This window comes from Schistocerca serialis, chromosome 7 (assembly GCF_023864345.2).
Source record: "Schistocerca serialis cubense isolate TAMUIC-IGC-003099 chromosome 7, iqSchSeri2.2, whole genome shotgun sequence".
Taxonomy (NCBI): domain Eukaryota; kingdom Metazoa; phylum Arthropoda; class Insecta; order Orthoptera; family Acrididae; genus Schistocerca; species Schistocerca serialis.
Genome location: NC_064644.1, coordinates 418,116,005 through 418,136,918, shown reverse-complemented (window position 1 = coordinate 418,136,918; position 20,914 = coordinate 418,116,005). Strand labels below are relative to the sequence as shown.

The 20,914-nt window shown below is 38.2% G+C and overlaps 1 protein-coding gene across 1 annotated transcript in view; it reads right to left on the bottom strand.

The window, feature by feature from the left end:
- LOC126412699 (histone deacetylase 11) overlaps nt 1-20,914 on the bottom strand; it is an 83,153-nt gene that overhangs the window by 30,166 nt on the left and 32,073 nt on the right. The window lies entirely within an intron of this gene.

Here is a 20,914-nt window from a genome sequence, read left to right as displayed (position 1 = left end):
CTATTTTTTAATAAAATCATCAATTAAATATTCCATGATTAAAATTTGGCCAGTGAGATGATACACTAAACTGCAAAATCCTGAAGTAACCTACCCCACCTAGCTACAAAAACAACTGTAGAAAATGGCAGATGTATGAAAGAAACTGCAACAATTTCAGAAATATGCAAACCAAAGAAATATGCGTTTATATGCAAGTAGTCCTTGCAAAAGGACAGCATCAACAATATCTAAAGTGTCAATATAGGTAAAGTTATCAAAATGATAATATGTTGTTGTTGTTGTTGTGGTCTTCAGTCATGAGACTGGTTTGATGCAGCTCTCCATGCTACTCTATCCTGCGCAAGCTTCTTCATCTCCCAGTACCTACTGCAACCTACACCATTCTGAATCTGCTTAGTGTATTCATCTCTTCATCTCCCTCTACGATTTTTACCCTTCACGCTGCCCTCCAATACTAAATTGGTGATCCCTTGACGCTCTGAACATGTCTTACCGACCGATCCTTTCTTCTAGTCAAGTTTTGCCACAAACTTCTCTTCTCCCCAATCCTATTCAATACCTCCTCATTAGTTATGTGGTCTACCCATCTAATCTCCAGCATTCTTCTGTAGCACCACATTTCGAAATCTTCTATTCTCTTCTTGTCCAAACTATTTATCGTCCACGTTTCACTTCCATACATGGCTACACTCCATACAAATACTTTCAGAAACGACTTCCTGACACTTAAATCTATACTCGATGTTAACAAATTTCTCTTCTTCAGAAACGCTTTCCTTCCCATTGCCAGTCTACATTTTATATCCTCTCTACTTCGACCATCATCAGTTATTTTGCTCCCCAAATAGCAAAACTCCTTTACTACTTTAAGTCTCTCATCTCCTAATCTAATTCCCTCAGCATCACCTGACTTAATTTGACTACATTCCATTATCCTCGTTTTGCTCTTGTTGATGTTCATCTTATATCCTCCTTTCAAGACACTATCCATTCCGTTCAACTGCTCTTCTAAGTCCTTTGCTGTCTCTGATAGAATTACAAAGTCATAGGCGAACCTCAAAGTTTTTATTTCTTCTCCATGGATTTTAATACCTACTCCGAATTTTTATTTTGTTTCTACATCTACATCTATACTCCACGAGCCACCTTACGGTGTGTGGCGGAGGGTACTTATTGTACCACTATCTGATCCCCCCTTCCCTGTTCCATTCACGAATTGTGCGTGGAAAGAACGACTGCTTGCTCAATATACAGATTGAATAACATCGGGGAGAGGCTACAACTCTGTCTCACTCCCTTCCCAACCACTGCTTCCCTTTCGTGCCCCTCGACTCTTATAACTGCCATCTGGTTTCTGTACAAATTGTAAATAGCCTTTCGCTCACTGTATTTTACCCCTGCCACCTTTAGAATTTGAAAGAGAGTATTCCAGTCAACATTGACAAAAGCTTTCTCTAAGTCTACAAATGCTAGAAACGTAGGTTTGAATTTCCTTAATCTTTCTTCTAAGATAAGTCATAGGCTTAGTATTGCCTCACGTGTTCCAATATTTCTACGGAATCCAAACTGATCTTCCCCGAGGTCGGCTTCTACCAGTTTTTCCATTTGTCTGTAAAGAATTCGCGTTAGTATTTTGCATCCATGACTTATTAAACTGATTTTTCGCTAATTTTCACATCTGTCAGCACCTACTTTTTTTGGGATTGGAATTATTATATTCTTCTTGAAATCTGAGGGAATTTCGCCTGTCTCATACATTTTGCTCACCAGATGGTAGAGTTTTGTCAGGACTGGCTCTCCAAAGGCCGTCAGTAGTTCTAATGGAATGTTGTCTACTCCCGGGGCCTTGTTTCGACTTGGGTCTTTCAGTACTCTGTAAACTCTTCACGCAGTATCATATCTCCCATTTCATCTTCATCTGCATCCTCTTCCATTTCCATAATATTGTCCTCAAGTACATCGCCCTTGTATAGACCCTCTATATACTCCTTTCACCTTTCTGCTTTCCCTTCTTTGCTTAGAACTGGGTTTCCATCTGAGCTCTTGATATTCATACAAGTGGTTCTCTTTTCTCCAAATCAAAATGATAATATAAATTGTTCAAAATGTGTCAAAAGACCAAAGGTAGAAAACCACCTATGTCATTACATGTGCAGAATATACAAAAGCCTCTACAAGATACTATTGAGGGCGAACAACATTTATAAAATTTTCTCGGACTTCCAGCCGCATCCAGTGGTTTAAAAATCCACGAGCTTTTGGCCAATTTCTACTCAGCCATTGTCAAGTGGTGACTGTCGAATGATTGTTGTTATCATCCTTATATAGCCGCATTGTCTTCAGTGACGGTGCTCACTCCAGCACCATATATGGCAATGTTTTCATTGCGTACTTGCTGCGCCCACTTTAACTTTGCATTGGCTGGGTTCCAAGCTGTGCTTAGCTGCAGACCACCATCTTTATTGAGGGTGTTGTCAGAAAATTTTAACCAGATGGGTGGTGTCTTGATGGGAAGCCCATTAGCTCCAGTTATAGCTAACCTCTTCATGGAGTACTTTGGGAACATTGCTGTGGAGATGGCTCCAGCAAAGCCTAGTTGCTTTTATCGTTACATCAATGACACATTTGTTGTCTGGGCTCATCCATGATGTCAGATTCACAATGTTGCCTTGCCTTTTCTAGATGTCCTTGTCCGCCAGAAAGAAAAAGGGTGTCTCAGCCACAATGTTTATCAGAAACCCGCACACACAGACCAATATCTGCATGCTACCATATATCACCACACTTTGTAGATAAGTTCTGTTCTGAGGACATTGGTACATCGAGCGGAAGCCTTTTCAGATACTGAAAGCCTTCCGAATGAACTGAAAGTCTTCAAAGAAAACGGCTACAACAACTGCCAGATTTTGCAAGCCTTTTGCCAAAAAAGGCATCCTAGGAGAGCACGAAGCAGCTTGCATTCTTGCCGTTCTGTGGCTCAATAACAAGAAAAATTTGTCGACTTCTAAAGAAGCATAAAATCCATATGGTTTTTAGGGCACCAGCTAAAATTCAGCAGCCAATGAGGCCTGTGAAAGACGATGTTGGACTCGGAACACCAGGAGCGTATAAAATACTGTGTGGGTGTGGACAGTTCTGTATCAGACTGTACGTACTATTGAATGGCGTCTTGTGGAACATGAGAGATGTTTTCGCCTACAGTATCCTGAGAAATCAGCAGTGGTCAAAAATGTTATAGAAAATGGACATCGTATTGCATTTGCCGATACGTCTGTTATTATGTCGATTACTAGCTTTTTGGACAGTGTTATAAGAGAAGCGATCGAGATAAAAATTTCTGACAACACCCTCAATAAAGACGGCAGCCTGCAGCTAAGCACAGCTTGGAACCTGGCCATCAGAAAGTTGAAGCAGGCACAGCAAGCGCACATTGAAAACATTACCATATATGGTGCTGGAGCGAGCACTAGTGACGTCACTGAAGGCAGCTCAGCTATATAAGGATGGCAGGAACTATCATTTGACAGTCATCACTTGACAATGGCCAAGGAGAATTCACCGAAAGCTCAGGGATTTTAAATCACTGGACACAACTGGAAGCCTGAGAAAATTTTATCAGTATCTATCGCTGCAAAACTATGCATTCGTATACTAGAGATACTAAATATTATGTGGATGTATATTATTAATTTCTGCCATTTACACGAGTTAGATAGTAGTCCTTGTTTGTTTTATGACAGTACATGATATTTGGAAGCAGTCTTAAGTAAATGAGCTTTCATATATTCTGTATATGCTAAGATATAGGTGGTTTTCTACGTTTGGTCTTTTGACACTCATTTTATGCATACAACAAATATGCTCACATACAGTTTTCACTGCAGCAATTTATAACTTCAAGGTGACCTATTGATATATTTGTCATTTTGATAACTTTAGGTGTACTGACACTTTGATATTGTTGACGCAGTTCTTTTGCAGTGACTACTTGCACACAGCAGCATATTTCTTTGGTTTACTTCTGTCTGCTGCTGCTGCTGCTGATGTTGTTGTTATGGTTGTTGTTGTTTCTTTCATAAAGCAATGATTTTAGTGGCTTGGTAGGCTACTTCAGGATTTTGCAGTTTAATGTATCATCTAACTGACCAAATTTTTAATAATGGAATATTTAACTAATGATTTTATTAATAAATAGCACATCTATAAATTCTATTTCATGTATGTGACAGAGTATGTAACTGGTGGTTTTTATCAAATGATTACTGTAAATTCCCTTATATAGTATTGTCCTTGATTTTTATTCTGCATTTAATCTGTCTTTGTAATTGCATGGTAGGTAAGTTGTTGATGTTATCATTACTTCTTATGGATATGGCCTGAAGATATTGTACTGAGTCACCGACAATGGTTGCAATATAACATAATAACATCAAAACAACAGCTATAGGTGTTTCACTTTATTACGTAAGTAAATGGCTGGAGTCAGACATTGCAAAACTCAATGGTACATATTCCTCTATGGACTTTTCTTTCTCAAAATCAGTTTTAACTATAATAGTAGGGCATTTAAACAATCAGAAAAATTTTTTCTCCGATACATAGTCTTTACCATTATATATAGGGTAGTTATAATCAAACTTCCACTGCTTGAGTGAGTGTAGACAGAAAACTATTTACCATATGGGTACTCAACTTTGTATGTACAATTTTCAGACTGTGTGCTACAGGGTTTGTATTGTTAATACTGTTAGTGTCATGACTTACCATTAGGTACTGATACTGGTATGGCGACATAAGGTTGAAATGCAAGTATCAGTGTGCATTACAGTTGCAGTCACTGTGGGTCCGGACAAGGTGAACGGAGAGGTCCTCATTCTACATTGGGGTTGAAGTATATGATTTGGAAGCTCAAATTAACTGGTGATTTCAGAACTGCTGCTAGGAGAGGCTGACAGCCAGTTCCGACACAAATTGTTTAAGACATTACTGTTGCCATAGCGGAGAATGATGGACACAATTTGTGATCTTCCAGCAGTGCAAGTGCTGTGTCACACAGCTGAACATTCCGTGGTCTACCTGAGATGTTTCGAGCAGCAGTATAGCAATCTCTAGTGTGGTTCCAGGCTGTTGTGGATGTAGTTGGTCATCATAATGAACGTCATTTGTAACACTGAGTGTCAACATGGTACACAATTTAACAAACATTACCCTCTCATGTGGAAATTAAAATGTGTTAAAACATGTGTCTTTTAATGGTTTATTCATTATTTCTCTTTCTCATGTGTCGTCAAATGTTTTCCCAAGTTTCACTGTCCAATGATCACTTTTTTGTGGAGGCCCTCTGAAATTGTGAAAGTTTAATTATAATCAATCTGTACATTTTTAAAGAGCAATTGTACACACAATAATGACAATAATGTGCTGTTTGGTTTTCTTCCTCAAAGGAGGTTTCACAAAACACAGGAAAGTTGTATTTATGGCCTATCAGCTCGTTATTAGGATACTACTATGGAACCTGAATTTTCAGTAACAGTAAACAAGGCTCAAGATCAGGTAGAGGTGGAGGAGTAGAGAGAAGGGGGTAGAGGGAGCAAAAGGACATAGAGAGGGGGACGGAGGAGATGGAGAGAGAGAGAGAGAGAGAGAGGAAGGAGGGGGTGGTGGAGAGGGGGAGAGAGAGAGAGAGAGAGAGAGAGAGAGAGAGAGAGAGAGAGAGAGGCAGGCTCAGGAAATGAACAAAGAGAGGGGGAGGAGGAATGGACAGAGAGACGGATGGGAAAGAAAGAGGTTAGGGCAGATACATAATTCCCATACATATTTAATAATTGTGAAGCATTGCCAGGTTCGCTAGGTTATTTACAAAAATATACAAACTTGGGGAAGTAGAGTCTAAATTATCTGGCTTCTTGTCTTTTGAGAGTCCAGAACTGCATAAATCACTTACTACTGTCCACACACTTGTGTTCAGGAAGAACTTGTTATAACTACAGGTGTGCTTAACTTCTGGCTACAATAAAATATGTGTAGATTACAAATTTAGGAACTCTAGATGTGATACGTAAACTCTAAATAAACAATGAGCTGTATAGCATCTATGAGCAATAATTTGTAAAAAACGGCCAATTCAATCAATCTTTTCATATGGAAGATTTACCACTTTAATTGGCTTCCTCTACTGCATTTCGTAACATTTATTAAAATAAAAAAGTTATCAAAAAAAGTGATGGATGCTTCCAACTTCCCCATTTGTAATTCTTCCCTACAGTATTTCCAAACTCACTTTCATCTGATATTTACTCTCCTCGATGGAAAAGGGATAGCTAATACATGTTCTGTCACCAACTTCACATGATATTTTGAAGTGAATTGATGGTACTTTTCATTTTACTGATTTTTGTTCAATCTCAGTTCTAATTTTTTAGCTTCACGCTGATTGGTTTGTTAATGTTTTCTATTTTGTTAAATTTAATGCACTTTCAATTATTAAATTACAGGAGAAGCATATTAATTAGTATTACTTTTATGTATGCTGACAGTCTGTGGTATGCTGTTTATAAAGAACTGTTTGGTCTGTTAAATACCAAGACATAAATTAAATTGAGAAAACTTTATATAACATCTAGAATGTTTAATGACACTGATGTAGCATTCAAATAATTCTAATGCACTCTACAGTTTTAAATCTGGTGTGTAGTTTACATGTGTCAGTAACTATTATTAAGTTTTCTTTTGGTGTCTTCCTCCATCAACTGTCTGTCAGCTTTTTCAGTTCACACGGGACAACAGGCAGAGATATTGGTTATCTCTGCTGAATCATCCAGTTATGGCATTTTCATCTTCAAATGAAAAGATTTATCCAACAAACACTTGAGGATTGAAGGTGTCTCACCAACACTGAAATTAGTACAGGATGATGATGATGATGATGATGATGATGATGATACAATGAGAAAGGAGATTTTAAGTCCACTTAGCTGTTTATTTATTCATGTTACCTTTTTACATCACCTCAAAGGGTTACATTAAAAACAGTATTATACATAACCTAAACCACTATACAATCTATGACTTATTTTATTTCAGCCTTTTACTGTTAGTTTTTTTTTTTCAATAAATATATAGCAAAGCAAAAATAACATGATAGTAACACAAGAAAACACTGTACTACCAAAATGCTGCTACAACTAATTCTAAAGATATTCCACCTGCTTCCTTATTCTGTTTTTTTATTTTATGTCTTACTAACATAGAATCTACACTCATGCATAGTCAGCAGCAAAAGGCAAACTCATTATCAGTAGGTCATGAGCTACTCATTACCTACATCATTAATTCTATGAAATGCTAATTTTTCTAACAAAATGTTGTGATGTGCACAATCAAATGTCTTACATTGGTCACAAAAATACAGACTACTATGACAGGATGTCCCACATAAAACCAGTATGCCTCTCATAACGGTTAATCATTTCTAGTCAAATTGCGTGTCAAGTGGCAACACTGTCGAAAGTTGGCTACAGCGCATTTTATCGGAAAGTGTTTGTGCGTCAGTAGTTGTGAGAAGCTCGTATTATTGAGTTGTTACAGACAGGGGGCAGTTTGCATCAGAACAGCAAATTGATATTGTGGAGTGTTATATAGAGACAGCCTCCATCAAGGAATATAAAGTGTCCTGGTATGAAACTTCCCACAGCCAGCACTATTCAAGATCTGTACAAGAAATTGAGAGTTGGGATCTGTTTAGAATGTGTAGAAGCATAGGCGACCGACAGTGAGGAACCTTGAAACCACAGACAGGATTTGCATGGACATTTTGAGAAGTCCCCAGCAAGAGTTGAAATTTGAAGGGGAAAAAAAAAAGAAAAAAGGTCCTTTACTGTAACTGGCTGTTAACATCAATGCTAATGGTTACTTGTTGGACCCCCTGCTTTACTTCACATTAGGTGATGCCTGGTTTCATTTGTCAGGTTATGTAAACTCACAAAATTGCTGATACTGTTCACAGGAAAACACATATATTCTGTGTGAAAAATCTCTCCACTCAGAGAAGAAAGATGTTTGGTATGTGCTGTCTGGCTCGTGCGTTATTGGCCCCGTATTTTTCAATTACAGCTTAAACAGTGCTACATAAAATGGCTCTGAGCACTATGGGACTTAACAGCTGAGGTCATCAGTTCCCTAGAACTTAAACCTAACTAACCTAACGACATCACACACATCCATGCCCAAGGCAGGATTCGAACCTGCGACCGTAGCGGTCACGCGGTTCCAGACTGAAGCGCCTAGAACCGCACGGCCACAGTGGCACATAGCAAGGGCTCTTTGACTATTTTTATGCATCAGAGCCAAGGAAGCTGCATGCAGTATTCCAACAAGATGGAGCAACCCCTAACATCCAACCAAAGTATAGCCCACATCACCAATGTTTTCCACGAAGACAGACTTCAGCAGAAGCCTCTGGCTTCCAAGGTCCCCAGACTTAACCACTGTGTGATTTTTATTTATGAGACAAACTAAAAAGCAAAGTGTATGCTGACAATCTTCACATAATAGACAATTTTAAACAGAACATTACTAGGGAAATTAAAAACATCATGCCAGCAGAATAACAACATGTTGCTGACAATGTCGCCACACAAAGTCAGTGATGCCCGGATGCCCATGGCCAACACTCCCAGCATCTCTTATGAAAAGGTAAGTACATGTTTTTTTTAAATGTTAGTATTATCTACACTTTTTTAATTAGTTCACTGTTACTTGAATCTCAGGTGCGTTGTGTAGCGGTTTTATGTGGTACACCCAGTATATTCAGAGTTGAGCTGCCCTTCTAATTATCAAATAGTGATTTACTAAATCTATTACTAGTGCTATTATTATTATTATTATTATTATTATTATTATTATTGAAGAGGAGCAATAGTCTATTGTACATTACTTCCTCAATACTTCACAAAATGATGGTGAGAATGAAAGAGAACAGAAGTTATTAACAATGCTTATCACCTTACTTATACTGGTGTTTAACAATAGCAATCAAAGAGGCCTTCAGTTAGTGGGGCATTATATATTTTATAAAAAGCAATAATTATTATGGGAGAAGACTCCAAGTAATCTCACTCACTATAGCCTTTCACCACAAACATTTCTGAGAACTATTTCCTTTCTTTTCTTCAAACCATCATTCAGGAAGAAAATCATTGACATTTGACCTGCCAGAAAAGCACTGAAATTTTACATCATCAAGATTTCATTAATAACTCTGATTACTGGAATATTATTAATAGCACTTTTCTTAAGTTATGTCGCAATGCATTACTCAAGAAACTGCAACCAAATGTTCTTGTCAGTTTTTTTACGAAGAATATTAAGTACTTCCTTGATCACTGTCATCAGTCAGAACCACAACATTTTAATTAACAAACGTTCTTTAATTTGAAGATGCTACAAATGGGGAACATTCTCCTTGTTTATCTAGACTGTCCATTTTCCATGTAAACATATATTGTATGTTTTGCAAAATTCTTCACTTGTTGGTCTATTTATATTCAAGCATTACTTTCAAATTTCCACGTGAAAATAATAATTTAGCCTCCACTAAGACATTTCAAACATGTATTAATAAAAATTCCTCAAAGCATTATCGATACAATATACTCAATTTACACTTATGGATCATAACATATCATGGGTGACAGTGTGATATTTTTCTTCTTTGGGAGAAAAACAAGGTTTAATTAGTGTAGTGAAACATTCAGCTAATGATACATTTTAAAAGTCATGGCAAGAGAAAGAAAAACAGTGTACTTGCAAAATTCACATTAGCTAGTGACTCAAAAGAATGAAAAAAGAAATATTCTGTGTATTTCCACACTGAAACAACATGAAGCACATTTGTAATGACTGCAGAATGTCACATCTTTCAATGATAGCAAATGTGACAAATTTTATGTAAAGTCCTAGGCAGTTCATAGTTACCTTCCCAGTCAGCACCAAATACTGAACATGAAATCAATCAGTTATGCAGTTATCTAGCTGCAAACTGGCCTGTGTGTATGCAATTTAAAAGAAGCCCCACTTCCCATTATAAACTTCAGATGATTGTGTGTTGGCTCAAGGAATCCTTGATAATGTCATCAATATAAAATTGTGTAATTCCGTTTTTACTTATTTTTAGAACACTTATACTATGGATCCTATGGTGAACATGAACATGATGTGCGCAATATGGAAACACATGTGTTACTGATCCCAGACAGCGTAAGAAGATCACATGCCTACTTTCAAGCGATAACAAGAAACATGGTTAGGTAAGAGTGTCAGTGCAGAAGTAAAAGTAAGAATGCACTTGCAAATTTCATTGTGTGCAAGTTATTCAAGTTGAAAATATACACGAATGAGAGTGTTCTGTAATTACACTCCAAAAAGTTTGTGGTGGGTGATGGAGGCTGTTAAATGCAAACTGAAGCAGTTCAACCACCTTTCTGGTTGCTAGCAACCTAGCCTACCCTTGTTAGTATATAGCACTGAGTTTTGTGCATCATCCACTTTTGTATATGAAAATATATGTGGCAAGTTGGGTTAATGATTGCTTTATCTACCTCATTATTCATTTTCTTGAACAACTAAAAGAACAGTAATCAATCACAAAACATTATACAGTCAAGGAAACGTAGAATCGCAACAACAGTGGCAGTGTACACAGCATTATATGCTAGGCTAAGCATTATTTGTGACCCAATACACGTGAACATCACTCTGAAGACTTATAACTTTTTGCATCTTCTATCAGTTCCACTTCTCTCATCATCCACTGCACTGAGTGTCTTTGTGGAGGCATATACAGCACCATAAGAATAAAGCAGATGAGATGGACTACCTAAAACGTGCAGCTCTGCAAATTCTACAAGTGTTTCATATCCATAAAAAGAAAGAGCTGCCACTATTCAATCCCCTTGTCCCCTTATGTTTGATATCACAAGTCTTTGAGCCAACTTTAAAAAATGTGATCAGAATCTAGTACATTAGGATGACTCCAACAAATTATTGGCTGTAATTCGCACATAGCACCAAAACACTTTTGCTACTGATGTTCTATCATCACTTAAATTTATAAGTGAACAGGCTTAAAAACTCTGTGCAAAAATGTATCCACTTCTACAATGTCAAGAAGTTGTAAGCTTCTACAGCTCATGGAAATTCACCAAGATATGGACTAACATAACTATTTGGGCATACTGATGTTATAAGTTCTAGATTGTATGCCAAGGTGAATAAAACTAACTGAATATTATTAGCTTATGAATGCAATTTTGTGGTCACATAATACAAGAATGTATTTTTCTCTTTTCAGGCATATCAGAAAGATTAATGTACAGAATATTTTGGTGGTGTTCTCTTCCCAGTTATTTTGCTATATTTTCCCCACTTGTGCCTAATCATCATACTTCAACTTTGCAACAGCTGTGCCACATATCTCTCACAGCTACATATTGTCATTTCTACAGAATGTATCTGTCATTAGGGTATATGGGTTCCGTCTTTTTTGCAAACATGCTGTTTTTTCTTTTTACCCAAACACGTCTCAGCACCTCCGTGGGTTTTACAGCTTGCTGGGGAATGCTTGGCTGTCATCATTTTAATTCCTGTCACATATCTGACAGCACATTAACAAAAGCTTTCATGTTCCAATGAAAATAAAATGCACAATTTTGAGGTAGCAGTTTCCTACGAGCATTGCTGCACTGTGTACCAGGTGAAACACCATCTGCACTTGCACTGTGTTCTGTATACAATTAGACTCCTGAATCTTGTATTATACTCTCAACAAATCTCACAATACTTGTGAAAGAGTTCTGTCAACTGACTTAATACAATGGCTACCTGAAGTCAGATAATCTTATATATCACTGAGCTGTGAAACTTAAGAAATCCAAGGTTCTTGCTGTATTCTCCAAAAGTGCTCTTCCTAGAGTCATTTCTGAGATGATCTGAAACGTCTGCAGGTGCCAATAACTTTTTGTTTCGAACTTTTTTGTATGTGCCTCATTTCTAGAGGCAGGTTTCCGATACTTCTAAGTCATTAACATAACAGGCTCCTATGCCAGTCTCTGGTTGCTCAGAGCATGCAGATGAAATTTTGTGCGAACTGATTAACTGTGCTCTTCAGATTTTCGTTGGAGACAGATGTAAAGACAGCACAGGTTAGCATTTTATTCCACCTTCAAGGTGAACATTATGTGATCCTATTTAAAGTTATTGCTATTGGATCAACCATTATCATGCAGTACTTTTTACATCTATACTCTGTAAGTCTGCAGCTTGTGGTCTCGCGGCAGTGTTCTCGCTTCCCATGCATGGGGTCCTGGGTTCGATTCCCGGTGGGGTCAGTGATTTTCACCTGCCTCGAGATGACTGGGTGTTGTGTCATCTTTATCATTGTCATCATTCATCTCCGTTACAATTGGAGGAAGGCAATGGCAAACCACCTCCACTAGGACCTTGCCTAGTACACTGGTGCAGGTCTCCCGCATCCTTCCCCTATGCTCTGTTGAGGAGTATGGGACTTCATCATTATACTCTGTAAACCACTGTGAAGTGCATAACAGAAAGCATGTAACATTGTTTAGGGCTTCTTCCTGTTCCATTCACATATGGAGCATGCAAAGAATGACTGATTAAATACTTCTATGTTTGTCACCTCTAAGGAAGTGACGGGTTGTGGTATGCTGGTAGATGCCCTGTTTAAGGCTAGGCATTGAAACTTCATAAATTCATTTCATGGAATACTTGTAGTTGTCTACTTTCAATCATCTGCTAGGTCAACTTTATTCAACACGTCCGTGATGCTCTCCCTGGTGACCATCAAGCTGTGCTTTTTTGTATATGTTCAATATCTCCTGTTAGTCTTATTTGGAAGGGTTCCCACACAATTGGGCAATGGCCTAGGACATGTTGGACAAGTGTTTTGTAAGCAATTTCTTTTGTAGACTAGTTGCATTTTCCCAGTGTTGTTTTTTGAAGTGCAAAATTCAAATTTCTGGGTTGCCAATTTTTAAACCACCTACAAACCTTGGTAGGGCCTGATTGAATATTTGTGCAGCTTTTATTGGACAGTACTTCAATATACACCACTGCATCACCTGTGAAAAGTTTGAGGTTACTATTGTCTAACAGTTCACTACTATACAATATGAACTGCAAGGGTCACAAAAAAAATCTATCTACATCTACATACATACTCCTCAAGCCACTATATGAGGATGGCAGAGGATACCATGTACCACAACTAGTCATTTCCTTTCCTGTTTTACCCACAAACAGAGTGAGCGAAAAACTACTGTCTACACACCTCATACGAGCACTAATTACTCTTATCTACCTGGTCCTTACATAAAATGTATGTGGAGGCAATAAAACTGTTCTGCACTCAGCTTACAATCCCATTCTCTATTTTCTGAATAATGTTTTGCAAAAAGTGTGTTGCCTTTCCTCCAGATTTTCCCATTCGAGTTCACAAAGCACCTTTGAAATACTCGCATGCTGACTGAACCTATTGGTAATAAATCTAGCAACCTGCCCTTGAGTTGCTTTGATGTCTTCCTTTAATCTGATCTGGACAAGAATCCAAGCACTCAAGCAGTATTCAAGAATGGAACACATTAGTGTCCTATGCATGGTCTCACTTAAGAGATGAGCTACATTTTCCTAGAATGCCTTCAATTAAGTCAACCACTCACCTTACCTATTACAGACCTTACGTGCTCATTCCATTTTTTATCGCTTTGCAACATTATGCCTCCACATTTAATTGACATGCTTGTCTCAAGCAGCAAATTACTTATGCTGCATTTGAACCATTACTAGCTTGCATTATCTTACACTTTTCTACATTTGGAGCAAACTGCCATACACCACACCAACTAGATATTTTGTCTAGGTCAATTTGTATCTTCCTACAGTCACTCAATGATGACACTTTCCTGTACAACACGTCATCAGGAAACAGAAGACTTCTACTACCACTGTCTGTCAGCAATTTTGTGGGTCCTTTCTTTTGTTGTTGTTGTTGTTGTTGTTGTTGTTGTTGTGGTCTTCAGTCCTGAGACTGGTTTGATGCAGCTCTCCATGCTACTCTATCCTGTGCAAGCCTCTTCATCTCCCAGTACCTACTACAGCCTACATCCTTCTGAATCTGCTTAGTGAATTCATCTCTTGGTCTCCCTCTATGATTTTTACCCTCCACGCTGCCCTCCAGTACTAAATTCGTGATCCCTTGATGCCTCAGCACATGTCCTACCAACCGATCCCTTCTTCTAGTCAAGTTGTGCCACAAGCTCCTCTTCTCCCCAATTCTATTCAATACCTCCTCATTAGTTATGTGATCTACCCATCTAATTTTCAGCATTCTTCTGTAGCACCACATTTCGAAAGCTTCTATTCTCTTCTTGCCCAAACTATTTATGTCCACGTTTCACTTCCATACATGGTTACACTCCATACAAATACTTTCAGAAACGACTTCCTGACACTCAAATCAATACTCGATGTTAACAAATTTCTCTTCTTCAGAAACGATTTCCTTGCCATTGCCAGTCTACATTTTATATCCTCTCTGCTTTGACCATCATCAGTTATTTTGCTCCCCAAATAGCAAAACTCCTTTACTACTTTAAGTGTCTCATTTCCTAATCTAATTCCCGCAGCAACACCCGACTTATTTCGATTACATTCCATTATCCTCGTTTTGCTTTTGTTGATGTTCATCTTATACCCTCCTTTCAAGACACTGTCCATTCCATTCAACTGCTCTTCCAAGTCCCTTGCTGTGTCTGACAGAATTACAATGTCATCGGCGAACCTTAAAGTTTTTATTTCTTCTCCATGGATTTTAATACCTAACTTTTCTTTCGTTTCCTTTACTGCATGCTCAATATACAGATTGAATAGCATCGGGGAGAGGCTACAACCCTGTCTCACACCCTTCCCAACCACTGCTTCCCTTTCATGCCCCTTAACTCTTATATCTGCCATCTGGTTTCTGTACAAATTGTAAATAGCCTTTCGCTCCCTGTATTTTACCCCTGCCACCTTCAGAATTTGAAAGAGAGTATTCCAGTCAACATTGTCAAAAGCTTTCTCTAAGTCTACAAATGCTAGAAACGTAGGTTTGCCTTTCCTTAATCGTTCTTCTAAGATTAGCCCTTGTCTTTTTACCTACTTGATCCTCTGCTGCCTTCACTATTTCATTCCTCAAAGCTACCCATTCTTCTTCTACAGTATTTCTTTCCCCCATTCCTGTCAATTGTTTCCTTTTGCTCTCCTGAAACTCTGTACAACAATTGGCTTAGTAAGTTTATCGAGGTCCCATCTCCTTAAATTCCCACCTCTTTGCAGTTTCTTCAGTTTTAATCTACAGTTTGTAACCAATAGATTGTGGTCAGAGTCCACATCTGCCCCTGGAAATGTCTTACAATTTAAAATCTGGTTCCTAAATCTCTGTCTTACCATTATATAATCTATCTGAAACCTTTTAGTATCTCCAGGGTTCTTCCATGTATACAACCTTTTTCATGATTCTTGAACCAAGTGTTAGCTACGGTTAAGTTATGCTCGGTGCAAAATTCTACCATGCGGCTTCCTCTTTCACTTCTTAGCCCCAGTCCATATTCACCTACTACGTTTCCTTCTCTTCCTTTTCCTACTATCGAGTTCCAGTCACCCATGACTATTAAATTTTCATCTCCCTTCACTACCTGAATAATTTCTTTTATCTCATCATACATTTCATCAACTTCTTCATCATCTGCAGAGCCAGTTGGTATATAAACTTGTACTACTGTAGTAGGAATGGGCTTCATGTCTATCTCGGCCACAATAATGTGTTCACTATGCTGTTTGTAGCAGCTACCCGCACTCCTATTTTTTTATTCATTATTAAACGTACTCCTGCATTACCCCTATTTGATTTTGTATTTATAACCCTGTATTCACCTGACCAAAAGTCTTGTTCCTCCTGCCACCGAACTTCTCTAATTCCCACTATATCTAACTTTAACCTATCCATTTCCCTTTTTAAATTTTCTAACCTACCTTCCCAATTAAGGGATCCGTATATTGCCAGTTTTCTTTCTCCTGATAACGATGTCCTGTTGAGTAGTCCCCGCCTGGAGATCCGAATGGGGGACTATTTTACCTCCGGAATATTTTACCCAAGAGGACGCCATCATCATTTAATCATACAGTGAAGCTGCATGCCCTCGGAAAAAATTACGGCTGTAGTTTCCCCTTGCTTTCAGCCGTTCGCAGTACCAAAACAGCAAGGCCGTTTTGGTTAGTGTTACAGGGCCAGATCAGTCAATCATACAGTGTGTTGCCCCTGCGACTACTGAAATGGCTGCTGCCCCTCTTCAGGAACCACACGTTTGTCTGGCCTCTCAATAGATACCCCTCCATTGTGGTTGCACTTACAGTACGGCTATCTGCATCATTGAGGCACGCAAGCCTCCCCACCAACGGCAAGGTGCATGGTTGATGGGGGGAAGTCCTTTCTTTTATCCTTTTATATAACGAGTCACCTGTGCTTCTTTCCAGTCATTTGGGACTTTGTGATGGGTGGGAGATTTATGGTAAATGCAACCCATGTATGATGCCATGCCATAGACTACTCTCTGTAAAAATGAATCGGGACTCCATCTTTCAGTTGCTTCTCTACGCCAGGGATGTCTATTAGTATGTCCTTCAAGTGGGAGTGTCTATGACAGTGAAACGACAGAATGTTTGTACAATCCTCCTGTGTGAATGATTTTTTAAATGCGAAATTTGAAACTTCCGCTTTACTTTAGCGAACCTAACATAGGACTTTTCAATCTTCATATCAAGATAACAGTCAGTTCAGTATTGGTTACTTTCAAGGAGGACCTTGCATGAAATGGGCAATAGTGATATTCCCTAGGCTGTAGACATTTTTCTTATCTCCTCTTTAGTGCTGTTGATGTCATTCAATCCAAAATAACCTGCTGCTCCTTAAATCCTCAATTCAGTCAAAAATTTCCCTTGGTAGCCCTTATGATCACACTTTCGCTAATAAGTGCCAGTGAGGTACTAAGTACTTTTCAGAAGCCAATAAATATTGCATATACCTGGTGCCATTCATCTATTGCTTTAAAAATGACATCATGTGAAAAATCAAATGTTGGCTTTCGCATGCTCTGTGACTTCTAAATCCATTCTGGTTGGCATTTGTCACCTTCCTACATTACACCTCTGGTAGTTTATGCATTCATAATACAGTGATTATCATTAAAAATTATTAAATTCTTTCTTAGCTTAGAGATGACAAAGATGCAAATTTTGTGGTTGTCCGATTTGCTTTCTTAACGTTTGATCCTAGAACCTGCCATCAGAAACTGGGTACATTATTAAACGACGAAAATGTGCAAAGGAAAAGCCAACTTTGAATAGCATTAAGGATAAGTTCCACACTGAACAATCTCTGCTAAAGCATGCTTGTGTGGTGGTGCTCTACCTGGGGGTAATCTGGTTTGAATCTTGGTGGTGGAAAAATTTTCACCTCTACTATTTTCCTGGCAAGGGGAGGAGAGGTGGTGGCATAAGAACCCTGACCACCAGTCTTTACGCCAATGTCCTGGTTTAAATACGAAACCTCTCTGCAGCAGTGTCTCACAAAGTTAGGGCACGTGACACTGCTGATGGTGAATTGGATGAGGAAGTTAAGCTAGGTGGCCCTGCTGGTGCTATTCATTAGTAGTAAGCTATGTGCTGGCACCAGTTTTCACCCTATCCTTTCCATCATCATCGTTGTCAGCATCATGGAACACAAACGATCACAGTCGACAACACACACACACACACACACACACACACACAGTATAACAAAAAGTGGTAGTGGAGTACATCGTAAATAAACAAAACAAAACAAAAAACCAAACAAACACTGAACAATACCCATAAATCAAATTTCTACCCAGAGTCAAGGAAGCAGGAAGGGAGAAATGCTGAGGTTTAACATTATACTGACATCGAGGTCATTAAAATGAAGAACAAGCTTTGATTGAGCAATGATGGAGAAGGGATGATCCTAAAGTCATTTAGGAAAACTGTGAACAATTTATATCAGGGTAGCAGATCAGGGATTAAACTTCCAATCCTCTCAAATTCTTGATGTATCAAGGGAAGAGATTCCACTGGGAGAGGCAAAGGTACTGGTCAAGGTGCATGTGTGAAATGAATATCAAGCAGGCTCCAAGAATTGGCTGTCAACAGTTGTAAATCCTTCAGGGAGCACATAGAGACAAGAGAAGATAAAGAGACAGAAAAGTAAATAAAAGTAAGAAGCAGGATAAGAGAGATGGAAAACAATGGAGGTCTTAAATGGGAAAAAAAAGAATGAAAAAGTTGAGCAAAGTAAGTAAAATGAAAATTGAAAAAAATGAATTGTGTGTATACAGGGTGAGTCACCTAACATTACCGCAGGATATATTTCGTAAACCACATCAAATACTGACGAATCGATTCCACAGACCAAACGTGAGGAGAGGGGCTAGTGTAATTTGTTAATACAAACCATAAACAAATGCACGGAAGTATGTTTTTAACACAAACCTACGTTTTTTTAAATGGAACCCCGTTAGTTTTGTTAGCACATCTGAACATATAAACAAATACGTAATCAGTGCCGTTTGTTGCATTGTAAAATGTTAATTACATCCGGAGATATTGTAACCTAAAGTTGATGCTTGAGTTCCACTCTTCCGCTGTTCGATCGTGTGTATCGGAGAGCACCGAATTACGTAGGGATCCAAAGGGAACGGTGATGGACCTTAGGTACAGAAGAGACTGGAACAGCACATTACGTCCACATGCTAACACCTTTTTATTGGTCTTTTTCACTGACGCACATGTACATTACCATGAGGGATGAGGTACACGTACACACATGGTTTCCATTTTCAATTACGGAGTGGAATAGAGTGTGTCCCGACATGTCAGGCCAATAGATGTTCAATGTGGTGGCCATCATTTGCTGCACACAATTGCAATCTCTGGCGTAATGAATATCGTACACGCCACAGTACATCTGGTGTAATGTCGCCGCAGGCTGCCACAATAAGTTGTTTCATATCCTCTGGGGTTGTATAAAAGACTAAGGAAACAATAACAGGAAAGGCAAATGATGAACGGGCACATACAGAAACATAGATCTAATGGCTATTCAGGCCACCAAAGGGGATGAAAGACCATTCTTAACACACAATCAGAAGAACCAATACTCAATATGTAAGGTTATATAGCATGATTCAACAAGCTGTTTATATTGTACTGAGAAGAATGATCACTATTATTCTTAAGTATAAATGCCAAAGAATGATTTGACAAAGAATGTAAACTATCTACATAAGTCGGGAAAAATAACAAGAATGAAATACATGCACATACAGGGATGAATGAGAGCACTACTTTGTGAGACGCAAAATCTAAAACAACAATATACAACAAAAACTGTATAGTTTGAAAGCATAAAAAAGGAAAAAATAATAAGGACTGACAGCAAGCCAGAACAGAGAAAGTAGAATAATTAAGGGAGAACAAACACAATTAGAGTTGGGCCGAATACTTTGAGAATAAATGGAATGCCAAGTAAGACCAAATATCTCACAGTAACTGGTAGAGAATACACAGCCAAGAGAAGAAAAAGGACAACAAATACAGAGGATATAATGGAAGAGGTGAAACAGAGATGAATGGAGGAACTTTGGGTCCTATGAATAAAATGGAGAATGTACTTTATAACTGGAATTTTGAACATTCTCAGGTTTGCATGAACAAAGTGAGTCAGACAATATACTTCACTTGAGAATTTTCTTAGCTTGAGTGAAAGGGTGGAGGAAGTTGCTAAACCCAAAGAACATTTTTTTGATTTCATATTCAAACTAGATAAGTTTCTTAGATAAATTTCTCACAAGCAGAGAACATTTCTCATTTTTTAAAGGAAGCTCTGTAGCATATTCAGAGATGAGTAAGTTCTATTGAGGCTAAGTTTCAGAACTTATGGTACATGCAAAAAAGGACATACCTACCCCAAAGACATACTGAAGAGAGAAACTGTAGAAGTTTATAGAGGTTTAACAATAAAAACATTACTTGGCTTGTGAACTTTCCTCCCAAAAATCATGAAAGAAGTAGGCAACCTTTTAAATGATGTTAAAATGAAAATGTTTTTGTGTTATTTAGCAGACCATTGTTCAAATTTGGAGTACATGAAAATGTGATGTATTCTTAAAATTTTGTTTGCATAATGTGTTCACCTAACTTCAATTACAAAAAAAGATACCTGCATGTCAAAAATTCAATAACATTGTCAGAAAATGCATTTCTGTACACTGTCCATAATTGCCTTAATAATTTGTTGCTGCACATAAAAGAAAAATCGAAATGTGTCTTGCAGCACTCACTGATGCCAGTTCCATATTTATACAATGAATAGTTTACCTGTTTGAGTGAGGTGAATGAAATGTAAGATTACACATATGTTCTATGCCAGACGCAACAGATGACACAAGAAAGAACTTCCTCATCATAGAATACACTTTGAATTTTTTATTCATATGAAATTGAGAACTTTCTTAGAGTATGTTCCTTTGCTTTGAGAAAATTCTTCGGAGAATGTTCCCTTTTTTTATTCACATGGCCCGCTGAGGTAGCCGACATTTATTAATAAATGTAATACCGAAACAGAAAAGAAGAACTATTCAAGTAGAAAACTGATTGCAACCATGTCCACATAGACTGTTACTCAGTGACTGCAACAAATTTCTTGCATGATGTAACTGCTTTGACAGAAAACCTTTTAGGACATGGGTATGTTTGGTGGCAAGTGAGTGGGGTATCTCTC